Source organism: Antechinus flavipes, chromosome 1 (assembly GCF_016432865.1).
Source record: "Antechinus flavipes isolate AdamAnt ecotype Samford, QLD, Australia chromosome 1, AdamAnt_v2, whole genome shotgun sequence".
Classification (NCBI taxonomy): Eukaryota; Metazoa; Chordata; class Mammalia; order Dasyuromorphia; family Dasyuridae; genus Antechinus; species Antechinus flavipes.
This window is the reverse complement of record NC_067398.1, coordinates 450,282,702-450,308,333: the sequence shown is the minus strand read 5'-3', so window position 1 is coordinate 450,308,333 and position 25,632 is coordinate 450,282,702. Positions and strand designations below refer to the sequence as shown.

Here is a 25,632-nt window from a genome sequence, read left to right as displayed (position 1 = left end):
GAAATCAGTCATTCCTGCCTAAGAGGACATAAAGACAAAGCTAAGGCAGTAAAGTGCAGGTTAAAGTTGGTACTGGTAATCAAAAGAAAGAGTATTTTTTTTTTTTTTTTGTGAGTGAGCCAATTGAGATTAAGTGACTTGGTCAAGGTTATAGAGCTAAGAAGTGTTAAGAAGCAGCATTTGTTCTCAGGTCCTTCTGTACTACAGAGTTTCTTTAAAAAAAAAAAAAAAAAAGTGGTTGCCTAGTCTAATATCCTGAAATAAAATTCTCATTTGAAAAGTCTAACTGGGGCAAGTGGGTATCACACTGAATAGATTATAGGTTCTAAATGAGACCTGAGTTCAAATCCAGTCTCAGACATCTCTATCTATCATAAAACATAGTGATAGCACACTGTCTGTTCCATAAACAACTATTAAGCAACTACTATTTGCTAGACATTGTAGTAAATGCTGGGAATGCAAAAGAGGAAAAAAGACAAAACAACTGCTGCCCTCAAGGAACTCACAATCTAATGCATTCCTATTTGATTTAGAAATCAGAACTAAAGCAAAATTTTCTAACCTATCATGAGCAAAACACTTTGGGTTTGCTGGTGATAGTGGCACAAGGTGATAAAAGATATGGATAAGACTGATTCCCTCTGCTAATTCTAAGAATCATTTATCCAGTCTTTGCAATTCAGCATCAGCATAAAATCTTTTCTTTGTAATTATTACTTGTGCAGTTCCTGCTCTTTTGATTTTTCTTTTTGTTTCAGAAATTCTAGTTAACTACTCTTGTTAATAATCTTGATAGTGGAGTCAGGTCTAGGATTTGTGTTTTCATTTCTAAAGGGAATTCCAAAAAAAAAAAAAAGATTGATACCTGCTCTACAACTTTAGCTTTTTACAGTTCTGGGGCACTGGAAGGTTGGGAGGTCAAACAACTTTTTTGGGGGGGTTGTGGGTGTCATACAGCATCCAATAACAGAATACTCACTGTGGGCAGGGACTGGTTTTTGCTTTGTTTTTTGCTATTCTTTGTATTCGCAGAGATTAGTATAGTGTCTGGAACATAATAAGTGCTTATTAAATGCTCTTTGACTGAATTTCATCCAGGTGTTTTTGACTCTGAGGCTAGCTAACTTTCTATCCACCACACAATGGCTACTAATAATTAGGGAAGAAAAATTATGTGGCTTTGAAAAATCTGAAACACCCCCCCCCCAGAATTTATGCATCTTAAAGAATATAAAATGTAAATCATTTAACTTCTCCAGAAACATAAAATCTCAATCTCTCTCTCTCTCTCTCTCTCTCTCTCTCTCTCTCTCTCTCTCTCTCTCTCTCTCTCTCTCTCTCTTTTCCTCTCTTTCTCTCTGTCACTGTCTCTGTCTCTGTTTCTTTCTCTTTCTTTTATTCACATCTTCCTCCTGCCTTGTTTTTTCTCTCTCTGTCTTTGTATGTTTCTCTATATTTCTCTTTGCCTCTTTGTATCTCCATAACTATGCATATATATGTACATATATAAATATAGAGACCACATATATAGAACATACATGTATCGTGTAGATACACAGTGCACATACCTATGTGTGTTTCATATATAGATATACATTATACACACATGCACATGTGCATATGTGGATGGGTGGGTATGCCCACACATATATAGACATATAGTAAAACCTTTTACTAGTAGTTAGGGAACAATCAGAGCTTCCTAGAACAATATACAAATTCTTCATATTCTCTTTATGAAACAGAAGTAGCAGGAGCCAATTTACTGAGCATAATTCATTGCAGACACTTGCTTGGGTAAACAATTCTCTAGAGCCTTCTCAGATGCATAGCCAATAGGGAGCTGTCTGACTACTTGAGGTTTTTACATATCTTTCAACAAAATCAGAAATCCAAATTCAGCATCAGTCTTGGGTATACAATATGGATTGATGACACTCCTTGGAACAGAAATCTACAATATCTAAATGCATTATTCTTCTCTGTACATTTTAAAAATAAATATATTTTTAGATATTTTCATATTAGTGACATCAACTTTGTAATAAAATATTTTAGTCACCAAATATTTCTAGTATGTGTATGCAAAAGAGAACAAAGTTAAAAGCAATGCATTGAAATTTGACATAAATATATATTCTGACTATTCACATAAATGTTTGTGTATTTATATTTTTGTAAGCATGCATAGTATATATAAAATTTCTCAGTGTACTTCTAGCAAAGGCATAAAAAGTCAAGTATGTTAATATTATGTCAGTTACTTTATATTAAACTCAGAACATCCAGCTGTTTGTGCATCATAAAATGTTAATCCTAGCTGCCATAATGATCTATATTATGTACAGTAAAGAAATGACTAAAAAGTCTGTTGCAAATTGGACAGGCTCATGGAAGGCTCAAAACTACTTAAGTGTAGAGTTATACATGGACTTATAGCATAAACAGGGAACACATGTGCCAGAAGTGTACATTTAGAACTTCAGACTTCTTCAAATCCAAATCCAAGAAATTCAAAGGCCACAAGTTAACACAAGTTCTGTTGTTCTTCTAGGGCTGAAATTGGCCTACATGCTGAGCAAGAATGAACACAGAAACATAAATATAACATACATACAAATATGCTACATCACACTATACCTTATTTAAAAGCACAAATTTCAAATACATAAATGTGTCCACACTTTTGTTTTATCCTCTGATGGGATTATTTTCTCATGGAAATGAAGAATATTATTCTCATGGAAGAGAATAATAATTGCATATGTGTATACCATACTTTTTTGCTTTGCAAAGTGCTTTATATATATAATCTCATTTGATTCTCACAACCACACTGAGGAAGCATTATTTACAGCTGAGGAAACTGAGACAGATAGTAGTTAAGTGACTTGCCCAGATTCACAAAGGACCTAAAGGATCTAAAACTAAATTTGATTTCAACTCAAATCTTTCTGATTCCAAGGCCAGTGGCTTGGATTACTGGGCTACCTAGATGCCCCTATACTATAATAGGATAGAACCTACTCAAAATGAAAGACAACTTCCCAAAGGTAATTTAAGGGCTTCCCAGAAATACCTTTTGTTGCTTTGGTTTTTATCTAAAACAAATAACATTTTAACTGGTTATTAAACCAGTTTATTATTAAACCAGATATCGTAAAACATATGGGAATTTATTTTCTCTCTTCTCCTTTTAGCTAAATCACTCCCTGTTTATAAATTTAATGCTTAAGAAGTATACATTTTTTCATTGTAATCAAATGCCACTATTATAGTTAACAATATTGAAAAGTGTTTATTGAGAGCATTTATAAAGCATGTTACAGTAGGTACTATGCAAAGATAATGCTACAGACATGGTTCCTGTTATCTAGTAGCTTATAAGTCAGTTGTAGTAAACTAAATGGTTCTCTTGTGTGCTACTTTCGGCACTACTCAGCACACTAGAGTATCCTGTAACTTGAAAGTTAATACTCTCTCTATTGCTACCTTTAAAAGTGCTTGGCGTACCTGGGGGAAAGCTTGTTCATTTGACAGGAACTAGGCTATTATTTGACTCATAAATTTTGACATTTACATCAGATGTTTGGACAAGGAATCTCTGAAACATTTTTATTAAAAATTATTGATAAATAGCAGTTTACCTTTACTGAAAAATCTAAGTGAAGTAGAATATAAATACAAAAGGGCGATAACACTTATTCATATAAAGGGGATTTGGATAAGTTTTATTGGTCAGAGGAAACTGAAGGAAAAAGAATAGGTGAACTTTATTTTTATGTATTTATACTTTGTTTCTAATAAAAACATTGAGAAAATAATTCCCTCTCTTTTGATCATCCTTTAACTACAAGAGTTAATACCCATATGTCTCTCTTTTTCTATCTTATTGCTATAAGGTATGCATATATTTTAAAATATTTACAATTTTAGCTTCAAATCATTTCATAAGGAGTCCTCATTGATTGTTTCCTTGCATCTTCCAAATTTATTCAATTGCACCATTTTCTGAATTAAATCAAACTTAAATTTTCCTTTGTTCTCTTTTATTTCAGCCTCCCTATCTCTCTCCCATGACACCTTGAATTAGTTCTATACATTCTCCAAGAAGCAATATAAAGTCTGGTTATCTTGTTTTTGTCATATCCTTTTGCCATCTTTCAGAGGTACTCAACTCCCAAAGCTCCTAGATGATTCTTTTTTCTAGTTTTTGCCAAAAAGAGAGAATGCAGTATAGAGGGAATAGTGCTACACACAGAATCTGAAGAGACCTAAATTCCAGGTCTGATCTTACCTTCTTTTGATCTTCTTCTGATCTTATCTGTTGGCTCATGGTTAGGTCTTAAATCTCCTGGGCCTCATTTTCCACATCTAAAATAGGAATAATAATACCTACCATATTTTCTGCATTGGGTTAGTGTGAGGATCAAAGAAATAATAAATGTATGACACTTTGGAAACCTTATAATACAAGATGTTCGCTTTGTACACATGTTCAATGCTGAGGTACCCAGTATCAAGTAAATAGATGCAATCTAGCCAGTGTCTTCTGCAAATCATTAAGTGTCACCTTCCTACATATTTGTGAGTCACATGTTTGCAATCACAAAGGGTGGTGACTTGGTCAATCTTTATAATTCCTGCCATATCACATATCAAGCATCCAATTCACTCATCATTACCACTAGGGAATCACACCCCTTCCCCCACTTTCCTATAGGGATAAAAATGCAGGTGCAACTAAAAACAAAAAGCTATCCATCTTTCCAAATTATTGTTTTCTTAGTTTTGCTGCGTAGGGAAAAACACACATATTCCTTAAGTAAACCTTAATAGCCAGCAAATCTGAAGGACATAGTTTTGCTCATGAAGGAACTGTGTGTTGGAACTCATGTATGGGTAGTCTTAGATTATGTCTCCCCAGACATATTATTTTGTACTTATCTAAGTTGGATCTTGTTTTGTTATTTCCTATCCAAGTTTTTTGGCATATAACTGAGGTTATTTTTGATGAGTGGTTTAGTTCATAAATTTCATTTACTTGTAAAATTCTTTTTCATTGCTCCCATCTAGTGATTCAAAAATCATTATGGACAGTTCATTCTGCTTCCATTTAAAAAATGATTTTTTTAAAAAATTGAAATGAAAGAAAACACTTAAATAATAAGTCATAGATTATTTACTGGGGCCCATTTATATTCAACATTCAGTCCTCTGTTGGCAAACAACAAGACACATTAATAATAGTCCTAAAAGTGGATAATACATATTAAATATGATATATGCCAACCTAAGTACTTTCTCATTTTAAATAATCATGAGAGAATTCCAAAATTTTGTGTTGTAATTGAGTAGCATAAAATGGAATACACTGAGCATAATCATAAAAATATTGTCAATTTGTTGTAATCATTTAGATGATTTTCTAGTATGCAAGAATTTTGAAGCCATTTTTGGTCCTAGATTTATTGTTTATTGAATTTGCTACTTTACTGAATCAGCTACTTTGCAGAAAGGAAAAGAGATGGGTTTTTTTGAGTGGGGGTGTATAGGATTCTGTATTTGTTTTTCTTCATTGAAGCCCTTTCCTATTGCAATTATGAATTCTCTCTTTCATTAAACAAATGTTTCACCCTTAAGGCTTACCATTGTTGACATCACAACAGGCTTTTAAAAATCATTTTGGGATAATTTTTAAAATACGTTCTAAGTATTATAATACGTTTCCAAGTTTTGCCTAAATTCACTTTTATGTTTGTTAGTACAGTTTGTGAGAGAGGGGGAAACTGGCTATACTTGACATGAAAAACATTTCAAAACTCACTACATATTGATAGCTGATTGCCATTCTACTTTGAAATGTTTATTCACTATTTGATTTTTAATGCTCTACACATTTATGATTCAACTATACATCCTATTGATATGCCCAGGTTCAAATGCTGGCAGTGTGGCCTTTTAAATCTTGAGGGAAAGCTTGAACCCTATTAAATAACTCTCAGCTGGTCCAACTAGATAAAAGAAAACTAAATATGAAATGGTGCAAAAATTTTTTTTCCTCTGAAGAATGTGACACTTTCTTAATAGTCCATGAACAGGAAAGGCTGTATCTGATTCCTATACCCTGTTCAGTGTCTGTACTGCAATCACCACCAACAATTTTTAATCTTTGAAATTATCCAAATTGTCTTTACTGACCCTTTAGTCAAAGTTTTAATGGGGCTGCACTCTACAACTTTGTAAATTCTATATAGGCAATGAGATCTATTCAGAGCCAAAGAAGGCAGGACTTCTTTTGGTTATCTTAATTCTGTATCTACAGGCTTATTTGGAAATGAGGCCAAAGGCACAGGAATTCTTGAAAGCCCAAATTCCAAATTAAATTTGGAGGCAGAAATATATAGAGAGATCAATCCGTTTGCGTTTAAATGAGGTTATTGGTGTTCAGGAAACATCACTGGGAAATCAGGAATGTAGCAGCCTGGATCAAAACTGAATAGACCATTTGATGTGAAAATTGAGCTGGGTCAGCCTGAGAGTATAGATAGGGTGGAGGAGAGAGTTTGTTCTGGAGAGCTGGGGAGCGAGTTTATCAAGGGGAGTGAAAGACGCCTGAGGGATTCGGCTATATGGCTAAGGTGGGACGAATTGCTGTGGGTCCTGCGTGGCAAAGTACCATGAAATGGCTTGAGCCATGTTCAGATAGTTGAGCAAAAGCCACTTCAGGTAGGAGTGTTCTTTTGTTGATTTAGCCTTTAATCTGGTGGAAATCTAGCTTCTTAATCTTAATTTAGCTAGGTTGGCTGGATTTTTAGCAGACTTTGTACTGTCAGCCAGCCCAGTTTCTCCTCCAGGACCACAAGATTCAGACTGCAGGCAATCCATGAAGCTCGGAGTAGAGTCTAGGCGTCTCGGTCTTTTTCGAGTTCAGACTCGCTCGCTCCCGGCTTTTCTTCTTCTCTGCGTTTTTTTTTTTTTTTTTTCCCCTGTTTCCTGGTTGTTAAAAAAATAAATAAAAATAAATCCAGCCCATGGAAGAAACGCGATAGGTTTCTGTGATGCAGCCCCTCACACGTGGTTGTACACATGGGCAGAGGGGTGGCTAATGTAGGAGGAGGAGGAGGGGAATAAAGAGAAACTTGAAATTATGGCAGAGCTGTAAAATTTGAGATTTTGCTTCATCATTTCCCACCTACTTTTGTCCTTTGCAGCTACGTTTGCCCAACAAAAATGAAAGAAGGAAGATGTTCCAGCACAGACGTGTTTATAGACACGGATGTGCATACAATTCTTCGAGTGAAGGTTTGAGTGGAAAAGAAAAGGACAGATGTCATGTAGGCTGCGCCAATAAATCTGTGGTCCAATATTTCCCCAGACAGCATACCTATGAACGCCATTACCCAAATCTAAAGTGCGGGCATTAGGTAAGTTTCAAATATGAGGAATTTCAATATATTCCAACAATAGTGTTTTAAGCACTAGCAAATTCGGAATGGAAAAAAAGAGGAAGACAATCTATATCTATCTATAAATAGATAGATAGACATAGATATAATATAGCTAGCCAGATATACAATAGTTTGTTAGATTAGTAGTGCTCCATAGATATTTCTAGATTTTCGTACATAACAAATAAACTCAAGACAAACTTACAGTAAATCTAAACGCGTGAAACTTGATAAAGCAAACACAATTTAAAAATAAAAACTTCTTGGAAAGAATAAGGTAGTAAGGATATTTCCATAACGCCGACGTATTCTTAGCAGAGAACTGTTATTTTCTTTTTTAGAAAAAAGACCTTGTTCGGTGTCATTTTTCGCTTCTGACGTGTCTTGAATTAAGCAACCATGTTAACGAGATTGTAATGAAAACATTGTTCGTTGAAAATATCAAAGACAGAAATTCTATATTGATTATTATTCCTGGGAGCGCATAGATTTTATTGCTAGATATCCTTCGAAATATCGGGAATCTTAGTTATGGAAGCTAAGGTAGCTGCGGGGGATGTTTCATCCGATTTTTTAAAAACTGCATTTAAAAATTGAATGCAATAAATTTAACTGTGGTTTGGTGTGGATTTTTTTTTTCCTCAGGACTCAAATATGTATTTAGAGGGCTTCATAGGAAGCCAAGTTGCCAATTCATGAACGCATTGGAATAAAGCACCAGACCAAGTGCCAAATGCCTGTGGTTTCTGTAAACTACATGAAATCACGGGGGTTTTATATTTAGGTGGATAATAGAAGAGTATAAAACAGTAGATAAAAATCAGTTGTTATGTCTTGTAGGGGATTTCTGTTTTTCTTAATTTTCATAGATTTCCAAATTTATTCATACACACATGCACTTGTCGAGGGGATTAACTTTTATATAAATAAAAACAACATCTGCAACTTTTTGAAGTAGCATTTTTTTTATTTTATTTCTCCAAAGGTTTTCTTGGAGGAAGGGCAATCAAAATAATAATAAAAAGGATTTAACTGCAATTTTCCCCCTCTTTTAGATAACTTGAGACAATGAGAAACATTCGAACTGGGTACTTTTATAATCTCTCTAGTTAGGATAGTGTTTATGAGTGTGGAGGAGGTAGTAATGGTGGTGGCGGCGGTGGTGGTGAGAGAGGAGGAAGGGGAGTTCAACGGATTTTCACCTCAGTTCTTAAGTTTAAAATAAAGAATAACTGCCATCATACTAGGTGTTGCAAAGGGGTGTAAGAGAGGAGAGCAAGTTGTAAATGTGGAGCGTTCCGAGAATTATAATGTGGCGACTTGTATGAGAGCAACTGGGTTAGAAAAAATCTCAGGGAAGCTTCATTCCCAAAACGGACCAACCAGAAATCTGACAAATTCCTAGTACGGGATGGATACTTAAATCTGAAAGGGAATCTCCGTAATGAACTTTAAGCTTCGGAAGAGAGCCGGAGAAGGAGAGGGGTTCGCCTGGAAACTGAGTCCCTCCTTTTTCAATGGTGTATTATCCAGTGGCTGAAGTTCTTGCCCCTTACCGAAGTAGTGAGTGTCCCCTTCCGCTCGTCCAGCTGGGGAAATAATCGCTTCATCCCCAGCAGCGCCTTATTACCTAGCAGCTGCTTCTGCTTAACTCTCTCAAGATCAGTTTGCCGCCCCCCCTTTCCCCCCGCCCGCCCCTTCTCTCTGTCTCTCCTCCCTCTCCTCGCTTTCTTTTCTCTTCCCTCCCCTCCTCTTCCCCAACCCCCCTCTCTCTCCATCCCCTCCTGTCCGCGCCCTAGCCCCCGCCTCACCAGCCTAGCTCCGCTACCACCAACAATCAATGATATCTCATTCCAATTAGAGCCACTGGCGCGGGTTTCAGTACCTTAGATATAGGTGGGTGGTTGGGAAGAGGCAGAGGAGAAACTAGAAAGGGAAAGACAAAGGTGGGATGCAAGTGCATTTAATGAGCAATTAGGGTGAGGCTGTGAATAAACTCAAGGGAAAGTTCATTTGGAAATTTAGAGAAACGTTGTGGAGCCGAGGACTACCGAAACCAGGAGAATGTCACTGTATACTTAAGAGAGCAAACTCCGAGCCAGACTTGCACAGTCCCAATCAGCACTTGGGTGGCCCCGGTCAGAGTGGTCAGGACCAGTGCGGTACCAGGTTTTACTCTTCCGGCCGCCTGTGGCTTTCTCTTGGGACTGGATATTGGGAGAAGGAGGGGATTCCGGGAAGCTCCTGGGTCCTAAAGGGGGAGGAAGTGAGTGCGCCTCTCCATACCCAGACAGTTGAATATATATGCCCGGAGGGGTGAAACTAGTTTCTAGAATGAGTGCAATAGACAATATGGAAAACTCCGAGTGACAAGGAAGCACAATTGCTTAATTGCATCATCAGGGTTTCCTCCTTTGATGTCAGTCACTTATCCCACACGGAACTATCAAGTATTAGGGGGACAGAATCATTCAGAGAAATGTTAATTTCAAAGAGAAGGCTAAAAACCTTAAACTTCTACTCTAAATGGTGTGAATAGACTGTGGAACCTGAGCCTAGGCTTTGGGCCAACAAAGGGTTTTAGTTTCTGTGTATGAGCTCAGCATCTTTGGCAGAAAGGTCAGGGAGACAGTAAGCAAAAGAGGCCTTACTTGGGCATCATTTATGTGGTTAGACACTAATGGCCTAAAGGAGTTAATTCTCAATTTACCACCGAGAAGGGTCTTCAGTGATGGAGTAGGGGGCGCAATTGAATAGTCATCTGACAAGACATAGATTTTAGTCTTAATGGAAAGAATATTGGGTCTAAGAAACAAGTCGATCTAGGTCCTAATTCCCAACATGCAGGTCTGTGCTGCGTTCAACCCTGCCCACTTTACATTCTTCTTAGTGGGGTGGGAAGGAAAGAAAAGTGCTTTTAAGAAAAATGAAAAATTGCCTCAAAAAAAAAAAAAAAGGTGTCATATACATAATGGTTCACTTTTATCCGTATTGCTTTAAAGGGTTTGCCACTCAACTTTTAGAATTAGGTAGTACCGGCTTTATTATTCCCATTTTGCAGATGAGTGATTGAGACTCTGAAATAGTAAGAGATTTAATTCAGCTAACATTTAGCAATCTTCAGAGGAAGGACTCGAATTCAGGATTTCTTTCTTCGAATTCAATGCCTCTTCTTTTGACCTAGTGTGAATTAGGTCTATCAGACAGATTTTCCAATCCGTAAAAAATGAGAGTATTGTGCAGTTACAATCCAGTGGCTTCTCTTATTGGTTGTGAAGAAATTGGTTGGTTTGTATTTTGTATTTAAGTTTAGTACAGTGAACAGTTGACTCTTGATGGTTGAGGTTTCATTGGCTGTCGAATTTTTTCTCCCTCAAACCGCAACTTTGAAAATGAAGGAGGCACCTAATGCGGAGGCAACACACCCAATCCTTTTAATAGCGCCCCTCTTTATACTAATAATCGTTCTTTCAGAAGGATGACTTGCTCTACCTTCTGTTTCACAGACAGACGTCGCTGCACAGAGGGGACAGACAAATTCGAAAAGGATATTCTCAGTTGCCACCAACGAGACTGAGACACTGATGTCTTTTCTTATTTCTAACCCTTTGATGGGAAGTCTTTCAATAAGCGTCATTTCACCACCGGGGTATAACTGTCTTTTCAGCGGACAGTAATAATTCGGAGTTAGAAATGCAGCGATAATCCCCCACTCCAGAGTAGCCTGAGAGTGCTGGTGTCAAGGGGTGGTTTATGCAAACCACTGCCGCACCAGGGCTCTGGGACACAGCCACAGACGGGGCTCCTGCGGGGGAGCTTTGAAGAGGCAGAAATCTCCAGAAAGCAGGACCAAACCTAACTCAGTCTGACCCCTCCCAGACCTTCCGGTGGCTTCTGGTTCTGAGGATTCTGAAGGCATTTAAAATTACTTTTCTGGATCCTAGTTTTCACTCTAAAACGTTTAATTACCTATTGCTGACAACGCCTTTAGAGAGCCCATTGATGTCACACACATGCCATTTGAAAACCAATAGGGATTTCCTGGGACACATTTGATCCTAATTTATCTCAAAGATGGATGTCAATTATCTCTTGGAGGCGGGGTGAGGAGAACTGACAATTGTGCAAATAACCAGCGGGCATTTGAGAAAACGTACCTACAGCTTATTCTAGCCTTTTCCCACCTTTTCACCTCTACCACTCTGTATTTTTTGCAACGTTGCACCAGGGCCAAAACAGATTCTGAATTTCTTGACTGCCTAGTCCCAGAAAGAAATGAAGACACTTGAATTGTATCCCCCATCTTTTCTATGCATCATTAATTATTCCCTTTTAGGTCTTAAAGAAAATCCGTTCGAGCTTATTGCAAATGCCCATATTGCAAAATACATATTTTATTCACAAATGGATATCAATCCATACTGACATTCTCAATTACAAACAGCACTCTTGTGATTCAGAAAAATTTTTATATATGGAAAAAACGACAGGAACAACACTTTCCTTGATTACTAATTCAAACAATATAAACAGCCACTGTGACATAGGCATTGTAGTAACGGAATCAAATCGGCTTAGTTACTCGGAAAATGCGTTATTTTCTGGGGAAAAAAAAACCCTATTTTATTTTCAAATAATCTTGGTTTAATTGTATGTCAGTGCATATATAGGAATATACGAGTCTCTACTCAAATTCTTTCTTTTGGAGACATCTGCTATATTTGTTGTAAATCATCTAGAAAAGATAGGAAGAGGCAGTATTTAAAGAAATTCTCCAGGACAAACGATAAGCTTAATGGCAATTTTCATTCTTTTCAGGACACATTTTAATTTCCTTTTTTGTTTTGTTATGATTTAAATGTAAAGTAAGAGTTTATAATTATTTAACCTTAAATTCCTGCTTCTATGTTTCTAGAAATATAACCTTTTGCTCCTTTCATTTATTTGCCAGTGTAACCCAGGAGCAAGCAAAGGTTTCATTTTTACCTGATGCTACCGAACGCACTTGGCATTTTTAATGACTTTTGTCTAGACTTTTCCTGCATTCAAGTTGGTTTCCCATAAGAGAAACAATACATAGAAAGACCTGGTATCCGCTAATCATAGTCAGAGACTTGTTGAGATAAACAGCCTCGCTAATAATTCCTTTGAGTTCCATCTGTGGGAATGAGAAAGTGCTACCATTAAGGAGGATGGCCAGGTTAAATTAATTAGATTCCTGCATCAGATGCAGCCTCCTGAAGATGATTGCCATCTTCCCTATAAATGACATTATTTCTACATCTATTTGGCAGCTGATGCAATTAAAGGTTGGCTAATGTAAATTTAACAATACAAATAACACTTTTTTTTTTTTTTTTCCGTACCTTTAAAGAATGCTTGAACAGGAGAGAGCCGAGTTTTAGCTTTCCGCAATAAACAACTGACATAACTCCATTTAAAATAAACAAACAAAACAGTGTGCACTTGGATTCTTCGGCGTATTCTAGGATCAATACTTTTTGTTTCATGTTTTCATGTTCTCAGAAATGTTAAGGTATCCAGTTACATACGCTTGCTAGTAAGAAAGAAAATATATCCCGCTGTGTAAACACTTTTAAAGAACCATGTTTTCTTTTCATTTGGAATTACTATTTTGATTGTCTGATGTATCTTTGCAAACTCCTGTGTTATTAGTAGATGCACTTAGTTACACACAATAACCTATCTGTGTTGAACAGCAGGGTGTCATTTTGTGATTTCAGTATACCCATTAAGCTCCAAGGTCTTCTGCAATTCAGAGTTTGTGTATGCATATTAAGCTCGCATTAGCTGTGGCACCCACCCTGCCTGACTAGGCACTCTTACTCAGAAATACTAGGTATTCCAATGAAATGAACAGGGAGACTAATGTTCCTCCCTATATAGAACATTTATTAGGAATAGGTATGACATATAAAATTGTAATATATAAGCAAATAATAATAATAAATTTAAAACAATCAACAGCAGTGAGAAAAAAAGTGCATTTTATTTGTCTTCTTCAATCCTTTTTGGCTCACAATTGCACAATATTTTCCATAATCTCTTAGCCTGTCGTTCAGGACAATCAAAAACCAAACAGTTCAGTAGTCACAAATACAAGGTTTTCAATCAAGTTAAAGAACTTTTTTTGCTTGTTTGTCTTTTGAAAAGAAGCACTTTTATCTTTTTCTTCATCATGTGCCTATTAGTGGTTTTAATCTTCTCCAAGATACATTGAGAGGTCGAATTTTCGCTTAAGAACGTGATTATATGGAGTTTAAAAATCTAACTAATAGCTGAGCAGCTTCTAATACACGTCTTTGCGCTTTTTCTCCAGACTTGAAAATACGGTCTGCAACAAAAATTGTGTGGTACATGCAGATAGCTTGAGAATTGTATGTTCAAACAGAATGCAAATACAGACAAGCCAAATCCTCTGGACAACCCCCAAGACCGCCCAAACGGAAGAAATAACGCCCACACATAGACTCGTGCTGTTACTTTGCTTTCAGAAAAAGTAGCTCACGGGGTGTGCTGGATGCGCAGCCTCAATGAATCCCAGGTGGGACCATCCAGAACTCCCGGATGCTAAGAGAAAGATATTCATCTGGTAATAGATGCAGCCAACAGGATCCACTGAACAGTTAGTTAAGTTGCAAAGACAAAACCTACCTCTGATTCTGAACTTCATCAACTTGGCCATAAAAAGACTTTGGTATCCAGGATAAGGATTCCAATATTCTGTGAAACGGGAGACGCAGGGTTGGGGATTAGTCGAATTGGGAGTTTAGAGGAAGGTAGCGTATGCAAATTAAAGATAAGTCGTTGCTGATTGATTCCAAGAACCAAGAAAACCTCCTAAATGTGGCAACTCCAGAACAAAACGAGTCACTAGACTGTTTTCTAAGAAGTCAGAAAATCAAACCAATCTTCTTTACCCACTTTCTTTCTCAATCTTAACTTTCATCATCTTTCCTGAATATGTAAAAGTTAAAAGACTGAATATCTAGATGCAAGAGTGATGGGGAAAGAATAAATAGTGCTACATTAAGGGAGGAAAAAAAAAAAAACACTTTCCTTTCCCCATTTTTTTCTTTTGCTTGTAAAACTCTCTGCAGCATATACTATACTATTAACTGGAGTTTGCTGAAAGTTTTAATGCTTAATTTAATAGCAAAAGACATTTTCTTGACTGCTTTCTGGTTTATGCTGTTCATCTGGGAGAAAATCCAGGTGGCACATTTAAATCTAGTGGAAATGTAATTCAGTAAATTTTTCCAGTGCAAATGGGTTTAAGATAGACAGATCATGAGAAAGCAGGTACTTTTATTTGAAAATAAAAGTTCAATTCTGTTAACACCTAATGCCTGGCATAGGGAAGGTGAACAACAAATGATTGTTGAATATAATTGAAAGGATCAATATAATAAAGCTAAAAGGATATCGATCAATTTTGAACTTCAAAAATGATTTCAACTAGTGTGCAGAGAAGGACATAAAATTAGTAAATGCTAAAGACAATCATCTCCATGCAAGTTCTGGAATGATGCCAATATTATGATGTTATCTGTCAAAAGGTAAACAAGTATATATTCTTTATAGATTCATGTTGGTGTTTGGTCACCAGCATTATAAAAATGTGACTGATTCAGGTATTTCTAGTGCATTTTGAAATTAGTATAAAAAGCAAAGTCTGATAGCTCATAGGAATTAACGAATCTCAAATATTGAGAAAGGAATATTTCATTAAAGGAAAACTCTCTAAATCTGTCTTGGTTATTTGTACCTTGTCTGGTAGGCACTTTAAATATCTACTTTAATTCTTCATTGGTATGCCAATGTATTTTTTCATGTATCTTTCCTAGAAGATGTCATTCCCCTATCTTCATTCAGAGAGATGCTGACAGATATTTCCAAAGGATTGTATAGAATGCAAAAGGCATTTACCTAGTCTAGTTTAATGGAAACAAAATGAACTTAGTGTATTTAGTTTTTAAAATTTTTTTTTTCTTATAAGACATGATGAAACCAAGGCGCAGAGCATTTCCAATGTTGATAGATCCAGTTTGAAAAAAGCTTACCCTATAAATCAAACAATTCTGGGGGCAAACCCATGTTGTTTTTAAACCACAGAGTGGGTCAATGGGTGTGGTTCTGCACATCTTTGAATGGTGAATGTATAGATTAAAATACATTTTGCCACACTGGTTTCCAGAGGATTGTTTTGGCCCAGTATTCCAATACCATGAGCCAAAACTTTGGTCAGTATTTTGACAACAGAGCCAGGAAAAACAAAAAAGGCTTAGCCTGTAAAAAAGAAATGAAGATGTAGTGAAGGAAAACAGTAGTCTCTCTGCCACTGCCTTACTCAATCCATATGTGGGCTTAAACACAGGAAATACCCACCATTCACCGCAATCAAGCCAGAGGCCTGTGCATCAGAAAGTGCCTTGTGGAACTAATTGGAATCTATTAAGATTGTCATTGACATGGGAAAGCATTTTGAAATTTTAAATCAGAACATGCAACGTCCAAAGAAGAAGATAACGTGGACGTTGTTGATTCATGAATGCAGATGTAGACACAGTACACTTATTCACATTAAAGGTTTAGTATATGTTTAATCATGTGATACACTGTGTTAATTTTAATTCAGCAGCATGTTGGCATTCCATAACTTTATGTGTTTGCTTTAAATCTTAGATCTTTCCAGGGTCAATGAATTTCACTGGGTCTCCTCTGGTACTATTTGATAGCTAGAAAAGATCCAAGAATTATCAGTTTACAAAGGTAATCAACCAAGTTCATTACACTTTTTATAAAAGCAAAATTTACTGAAACAAACAACCCCCTAAACCAAACTGTTTAGAATAATAGAACTTAGAGCAAACTCACATTTTTTGATCCATAATTGTTGGGAGAAGAAACACATATATGTAGGCATTCACACATATAAGCACACAATTCCAATCTCAAACCTTGCCAATAGATCTTTGAGAGACTTTATATGTCAGCATTTCCATTACAGATAACTTAAGCATGCCCTCTTTTCACCACTATACTGGGTATATTGGGAATTTGTGTTTTCTTACTTCTTCAAACTACAGTCTAATTTAGTAACCTCTGATTGGTTATGACAAAGATTCCAATGTTCTGGTTGCCAATCACTTTAGATTTATAGATTATTCTCACTTATGTGTAATATTCCCTGATGTAAAACTCAGTATATAGTTTACTATATATTTATAGTTTTACCACTTACACTGAGGACATGCCATATTTCATCAACCTACAGAGTTGAGATGTCATTAAAAGGTGTCAACATCAGATTTAGTAGATTTTTTATATGAAAAAAGACAATTGCAATAACCACAAGTTACTGATAAATGTACCCCATTTTCTCAATATGTCAAAATATTGAATGTATATCCATTTAATCGTCATGGTTTTTACTTTGTGGGTTTCAAAATATCTTCTTTGTTAGGGGTTACTTCTGTGCTCATTCCACATTTCTCCAATTTCACAAACAAAATAATTGTAACTAGGGAGGTGTGTAATTTGTGTTCATGAAACTCAGATTTACCATGAAGATATCTCCTAGGGAAAGGAAAGTATCTATGGATGTCTTTGTCATATTTTTATTGAATTGCTCCATTTATTCCTATACCTTCCAAATTATACAGTCTTGAACTTTTGGCATAAGTATTTAACTGATCAACAATAAAAGACTGGCTACACTAGATTCTTGTGCTATTATTCAAAACATATTTGAACAGCATTTGGATATGTCACAGTCAGGCATTACAATAAAATGGAGAAGAAATTAGGTTAAAATATAGCAAAAGGATGCTGAATTTAAGATCTGAGCATCCAGCATGTATTTAAAACATCATAATTATTTTCCACATTAGATTAATGAATCAGACAAGCTGTCATCCTCTCTGCACCAAAATACATATAAATACAACATAACATTTAAATACACTACTCTGAATAGAAACAAATATATATTGCCTAGCCAATGATCATTAATGGGGCCTGTTTGAGGGTAGGGAGTGGCAAGCCAAATGAGTATGCTCTCTATCCTCTTTTTGACCACAGAAAATACTCCTGTGAAGCAAGGATTTCCACTGGCTACCTTACAAAGCAAAAGAGATGTTTTTAGTAGTGTGAAAGCCTGGCTACAATGGAAAATCTGGAAGAGGAGTTAAGGGAGGTCCACTGTACTATACAAAGGGACAATTGAATCACACTGATTATTTTAATATATTTTCAAAGGAAAAATTTATTTGAGAGACATTAAAATAAGCAAGAGAGAAGTTGAAACTCCCATTGCTCTGCTCCCTTTTTTATTCCAATAACGTTCTTTCCCCTACCCACCACACTCCACATAAATAGTTTTATTTTTCACGTAGCAAAGGTTTGGGAACTAAATTTCTTGGATGTGTTCACTGAATGTGACTACATGCTGTTTCCTCAGATAGAAAGTAAACTCTCTGAAGGTAGCTGCTGTTTAAATTTTTATTATTATTATTATTATTAATTTCCCCAAAGTCAAGGATGCCACATAGATGCCATTTGTTAAATCTTTGCTTATCGATTTGATCATTTTATATTTCTACTTATTAATCTATAAAAGAGTTTAATCCATGTTGGGTGGTACTGTGAGATTTCATAAATGTCTTTGAAAATTGAATTTGACCAATTGGAAGCATCCTTTGGAGTAAATCAAAATTCTAACTGAACTGACATGCAATGATGAATGAGATTTTATTTAATTGGACCAAATTCTGTATCCCTGAGACTGAAGTAGGGATGATTATACCGCTTTGAGTATACATTTTAAGAATCTACCTCATGGCAGGGGTTGGTGGAGCACTTATGAAATCCCCACTACTGGGGAGGATGAGGTGAGTAGATCTCTTGAGCTCAGGAGTTCTAGTTAAGTCAATCAGATGTCCACACTAAGCCTGTTATCAACATAGTGAAGTCCTGGGAGCAGAGGGTAACTAGGTAAACAAGTCAGAGCTTTTCAGCTAATCAGACCCATAAGTAGTTACTGTACTTAATATCCTGAGTGAAATGGGGAACCCAATTTTTTTTTTTTTAAAAGAATCTGTATCATTGTATAAAATTCCAATAAATAGTTCCAGGAAATGTCTTTCTTTACTTCTTTTTTCTTTTCTATCTATATGAAGATATATAATTAACATACAAAAAATACAAATGCCTGTGGAATAATAAATGAAAGGAAAAATGAAGAAAAGTTTCCAGGCCACAAGGAGAGCCTGTCAGTAGCGGATGTTGTGGTTGACAGTTACACTATAATTCACAAAGGAAAGATCATAGGCACTTTAGACAGGGCCTTTGTGTTCTTTCTATTCTGAACTTGGATCTAGCTGGCTTCTGGTGATTTTTGCTAAAAAAATCACCCCTGAGGGTATGGTGGAATTACCTTGTTAAAAACATTTCACTGTTGTTGGTGGTGTTTTTCTTTTTCTGTATCTAAATACATAGCATGGTGTAAGACCTTGTGAAAGATTCAAAGACTGATGGTTTTTATTCAAAAACAAGTTACTTTGCAGGTTAATATCATATGTAACTACTGATTACTATCTATATAAAACAAGATTGAAATTTATTAGTGTTGTCTTTGTCTTCCAAGAATTGTCATAGCATAGCCCTCCTAAAATTTCAGAAAACTCATTTACTTTTGCACGAGATAATTCCTTATGCACATAATTAATAGGATTTTAAAATTTATATTTGGCCTATAGATTACTTTTGCCTTTTTGAAATATAGAAACATAGCACTCCATACCTACTTCATTTCATTTTCTTATTGTATCTTGTATTGTTGTGACTTTGAGGCAAAAAAAAAATAGCTAATTTGGCTATTAGAGCAAAGAGACTCAAATGTTTCTTAAATTCCTTAACACATTGTCCTCACCTCATTTTTAAAAAGATAATTTCAGCATTTCCATGGGGAAAGCAACTAATAGCAAGGTAGAAACTCTAAACCTACATAAAGAGACAAGTTATTGCCTTGGGTAGATATGAAGAGATCAGGGCAGGACAGGATGGTGAGGGATTTACCTGGGATGCAAGTGCCAGAAGAATGATTCTAACTTCTTATGATAACCAATTATTTTTGTTAACTAGGTGCTAAGCACAATTTTTTTTCCCAGTCTCATAGTTTTCAAGGCCTATCAGACTTCTTTAAATCTTGAGCTCTGGGAAATAGCCCAAGTCATACCATCCTAGTTTTAGATCTAGGAGAATATATCTTCTCTGTTACCAGTCTCTAGTAATGGTAATGGTAATTATATGAGTAGGAGAGAACAAAATAGAAACAGTAGCTACTTCTTAACATTTATATAATAATATTTTAATGTTTGCAAAGTTGTTTGTTACATTAACTTAATTGATCCATTCTACCCCCCCCCTTTTTATGATCCACAGTGCCCAAGATAGTGCCTTGTCCATAGATGTTGCCCAAAGAAGATCTATTGAAAGAATGGATAAACAATATCTTATTTTCTATCATTTCACCTACTTGTATAGAGACAATTGGTTCCAATCTAATTCAGAATATAAAATTGTGATCTAACATATCACCTACCAAATAATTAAAATGATAGTTTCTGTGGAGTTTCTGAAGTATAATGCAAATAAATAAATTTTGTCACAATTAGAGTGACTTGGTATCTATATTACTTAGAAAACTATATGTTTTTAATTAAATATAGGTCTTAAAATTTTAGGTTAAGTATACAATTATGGAAAACCTCACATTTAAAACTGATTTAATTTTCAAAAATAATTGAAAATTTCATGATCATATCAGGTATTGAAAATGGCATATTTAAATATGACATCAGAACTAAGGAATGAGAAAAAATCAACAAAATTAAGGATCATGTAATTTATCTAGTGATTGGGGGACAATTCATATAATCTTGTGAAAAGTTAAGAAATGGAGAATCATTTTGTTTTTTTACACTTGATCTTAGCCAAAAGGCCGAGAAGCGATTCATTTTGTTTTTTTTTAAAAAAATTCTCAATATAAAGACTAATATTGTTGCATCTTGCAAAATTAAAATGTATATAGCTATTCAGGTGGTAGTATTAGTTAGATATCTAAGTATTCTTCAAAACCAATTGATTTCATATTACACATTTCTGAAATAGTTTCTTGGATAATCAAATAGTCTCATAACTATATTGCAGTGAAATGGCATCTAGTTAGTCAAAAGACAAACTGGGATCTTCTTTGAAGAAAGGGAATTTTTTTTAAGGGACTATTTTGGAAACCTCTAAAAATACCAAATATCTTAGCATGGTCCAATATTCCCTTTTCACCAATATGAGGCATAATGAGAAATACAATGCTTCACAGTGAAACCAATGTCAAAAGACCTCTTTTTATCTCATAAGATAAATAGTTTGGTTAAAAATATTTCATATCAAAACAACAAAGTTAATTTTATGGATCCAAGTCTATAGAACTAAATCAAAATTATGACATGATAAAGAATCATGTCATAATTCCAGCATTGTACAGTACTGCTTCCTTTTTCATCTGGCATCTTTTCAAACAGTATACTTCCCTTTCTTGGGCTGTATTGGCCATTTCTTTCACTGATTCTGTGACTATATACTCACAGCTCCTGACCATTCTACTTTCCTTCCTGTGACCATTAAGATTATCAGTGTTCTTCCTATGGTGTGATACCTACAACTTAACATAATATTCCAGATGTGGTTTGATTAAGTAAGAGTTCACAGAGTCTCTCATTTATTCATTCCTGGAAGTATTGTGTCTCAATGCACACTAAGTTTACAGTATTTTATCTATCTCTATCTCTCTATCTATCTGCAAGAGGTATGGGACTCTAGGAAAAGGCCTCGGGGATCTGTCCTTCATCTGATGCAATTTGACATTTTTGTCAATGACCTGGACCAAGTCATAAATTGTATTCTGATTAAATTTGCAGATGACACAAATTTGTGGGTGGGGGTAGATAACATATTGGAGTATAGTCAATGTCCACAAAATTCTCAATAGGCCTAAACATTGGTTTGAATCTAATAAATAATATAAAAAGTGGAAAGTACATTTAGCATAGAAAAATTAAATTTACATGTATAAGGTGTGAGAGGTATTGTAAAAAGGAAAAAAAACTGAATGTTTTGCAAAAGTCATATAATTAAACAATAACAAAGGCAGTGTGTACATGCATGTATATAATAACATATATATGTATGTATGTTATATGTGTGTGTATACACACACACACACAGAAGCTAAGGCTGCCCCAAAAGGGTACAATATATAAGAACTAGAGAGGTGATAATCCTGTTGTACTTTGCTCTGATCAAACTAAAAATGGAATAATCTATTCAGTTTGGGATCCTTATTTTAAGTGATAAGCTGAAAGGCATCTAGAAGAAAGGAAACTAGAATGGAAGTTGTTTCTAGTTCATTCAATAAGTGTTGGTCGAAAGAACTTGTGATGTTTTATTTGGATCATTAGTTTATTAGTCTTCCAAGAACTTGAAGTTTTGTTACATAGAAAAGGGATTAGATTTGACCATTGTGACCTCAGAGGACAGAACTAAGAGCAATCAGAAGAATTTTCAAAAAATGTATTTCCATTTAAATATAATCATATAATCTAATATTTAGAGGACCGGCTAAAGTAGTGAATCTTTTCATTATAAGTTATCTTCATGCTGGATAACTGCGCATTAGAGATGTTGTAAAGGAAATACTTGTTCAGGCATAGATTAAACTAGATGGATTTAGAAAAACCTTTCTAATTTTGAGATTTTTATTATTATTAACTTATATGTTTTTATCCACATTAATAGTCTTCTAAAAGATATTTTCCCTTCGTCTTCTAAAAAAGTAAAGGCTTGAAACCGAGTAGTGGTATATGTTTATTTATGATTATTGAGAAGCGATATACTTTATTTGATTAATATCAACATACTTTCTGACTCTTTAAAAATGTACCCAAAATGTAGTATACACAATCAAAGTAAATTTTAGATAAATGATAAATATTACGGTGAATTTAGGGTGTGTATGTATATGTGTGTGTGTGTGTGTGTGTGTGTGTGTGTGTGTGTGTGTGTGTGGTGAAGGGGAAGACGTCCTAAATTCAAGCCTAAGTAACCTTTCACTAGGACATGGATTTTTCAAATTCAGTGAATCAATAAGTATTTGTTAAGCATCTACTTTATAGTATAGTAATATTTGCTGGGAATATAGAGACAAAAGTTATATAATCCCTGTACCCAAAGAATTTATATTCTATCAAAGGAGACAATGTGGATATCTATAAATATATAAAATATATGTAAAATAAATAAAACAGTAATTTTTGGGGAGAAAGGGAGAAAACTGCTATATAACATATCAAAAAAAGGAGGAAGGGAATGATCACAAGTTTGGAGTGGAAAAGCTGTCAGAAACTAGCTTAGTCCAACCTTTTCATTTACAGATAAGAAAATTAATAATTGCTGAGAAATCTGACTTTTGGTATCAAAATTCACTGTGATTGTCAACCAAACAAGGACAATATTATAAAATCTCTAACTTACAATAAAATGATAATTGTGCATGTCTCATTAGTCTTATTTGTATTTATTCCTTGTATTGATAGGTAACAGTAAATCAAGCAATTAATTTTCTTCAATTGATAATCTACTGCTTACTGGACTATATCTATTAGGGAGTGGTGGATTAAAGGATCCCTTATAAAACTGTTATATTTAATTGGTTTCTCCAGAACTGTCAATTGTATCTTCTTATGCTTCATTGCTAAGGTCTCAAATGGAATTCAAACATCTCTTATATAATTATCTATAAAGAAATTTAGGAAGCATTTATTAAGTGCTAGTCTAGAATAATACAAGGTAGTTACAGATTAGTAGTGGGCCATGGATACCAAAGCATCATATTACCAATGGATATTTACAAAAGTTTATAAATTGTACCAAAGAGCTTATTTATTTTAATGGTGACTAAGAAAAAGAAAATACTTTTGATTCCTCTTGGTTTGTATATATTTATTCATCAATTGTAATTACCATTTTTAAGTCAAAAGTAATATCAACCCAGAATAACATACGCGATTGTGAAAGATTACCAAAGAATGAACTTAATTTCAATCTCACTTCACCTTTATTTCTGAAATTCCTAGAAATCTGTCCTATATACCTCCTTCATCGCCTCTTATATATTTATTTATGTAGTGATTCCTATCTCGAAGTAAGAAAAGCCTGAAATTTCTATATTATTAAGTTATGGTTATAATTGGAATTGAGAAGTATAGAGATAATTGTGCAATGTATGAGTTTTAAAAAATTATAATCCTTTGAAAATCTTTAGGCAAAAATAATTTTGACATACATAAAATATTTAGAATTACTATACAAATCTCTGCTTGAGACAATGAAATTCTATTAATGGGAATAAAAAGATCAGGACAAGAAAACACTAGCACACAAAAGGTTTTATTTCAAAGGATAAAACAATTTATTTCATTTTTTTTTCATTAAAACATCTCCTTTTCCCTTTCAATCCTATTCAACTCAACAATAAAACATCGATCAAAGACCTACTAACTAGATAGAAATCACAGTACTAGATGGTGGGGATAAAAAGACAAGAATTTTTTTTTTAAGTGCAATCCCTTTTTGATAAGTTTACATTACATAGGGATATATAATAGATAAGCAAATAAATAAATACTAATTATACTTCAGACATGTACTCAATCCAGTGATACTAGCCTCCTAGTTATTCCAGGAACAACAAATGTCATCTTTCAGCTCCATAATTTTTTTCTGGCTGTTCTCTATGTCTGGAATGCTCTTCTTCTTTTATTTCCTTCTGACCTTCTTGGCTTCCTTTTGGTGTCAATTAAAATCCTACCCTCTTTCAGGAAGGCTTCCTGAACCTCTTGATTCTAGTGCTGTCCCTCTGTTAATCCCTCCTCCCCCAGTTAATCCTATATATAACTTGATTTGCTTATATTGTTTGGACATATGTTTTAGGAACATCAATTTGGCAGTTATATGGAGGCTGGTTTAGAGATTTGAAAGACAGGAGACTGGAGAACAATTGGAGGATTATTTCAGGCTGAATGAAAGATAATGAACCTCTGAATGAGGACAGAAACAAAATTAGTGTAGAGAAGAAGAAAATTGTGAGAAATGTAGAAGTAGACAAGATTTAATATTTTGTTTATATATTTAGGGAAAGTGAAGAGTCCAAAAAATTTTCTAACACTGCAAACCTAGTTTATTAAAAAGATAGTGATGACATCAATAGAAATAGTGAAGTTTGGCAAGGGTCAGATTTTAAGGAGGAAAGGAAGAGCTCTGTTTTGGATATTTGCATTTAAAATATCCAGAGGACATTGTAGGAAAGATATTCAGTAGACATTTGGCAATGTGGGATTTGAATTCAGGAGAAAGAGATTGGGGCTGAATTTACAGATATGGGAGTTATTTGCATAGAAATAATAATGGAATCCTTTGCAGCAGATAGTACCACCAAGGGAGAAAGTGTAAAGAGAAAGAGGGCAAAGAATAGGGGCTGAGCACTTATAAATAAGGTGAATGTATGCATGATATTTTAATAAAGCACACAGGTAGGAGGAGAACTAGGAGAATATAGTAATGTCACAAAACTGCCAAGGGAGGAGAGAGTGACCAGATGAGTTGGATATGTAAAATGGTGTCAAAAACTCCAGATAGGGAAAATTGAATGAAGACTAAAAAAAATGCCAATGGTTTTCTCAATTAAGAGATTGCCCGAAACCTTGGACAGAGGTTTCAGTAGAATTATGAAATTACAGAATACAAATAATTTAGATGTGAGAATGAAGTGAGGAAATGAAAACATCATGCGCAAATAGTCCTCTAAGAGATACAGCTTAAGAAGGTGGTAGAATTAAGTGTAATCTTTTGCTTTTTTAAAAGAGTGGGATGACTAAGGCATTTTTGTAAATGATGATAAAAGAGCCAGTGGATAAGAGATTGTAGATGAAAATAAGAGAGGGAATGTTCTAAGGGAAAAATGTGGGCAGGGATGGAAGTATAGACCTTGGTTTTGATAAGGAGATACCAGAGAAAATATGGAGAGCATGAGTCATATTGA

At 34.9% G+C, this 25,632-nt stretch overlaps 1 long non-coding RNA gene across 1 annotated transcript; it reads left to right on the top strand.

Annotated features, from left to right (window-relative positions):
• Window positions 1–7,227: 7,227 nt before the first annotated feature.
• LOC127543779 (uncharacterized) lies at window positions 7,228–17,197 on the top strand. Its single transcript, XR_007949301.1, has 2 exons — window positions 7,228–7,430; window positions 13,795–17,197. It is a non-coding gene; the product is annotated as an uncharacterized LOC127543779 (long non-coding RNA).
• Window positions 17,198–25,632: the final 8,435 nt, after the last annotated feature.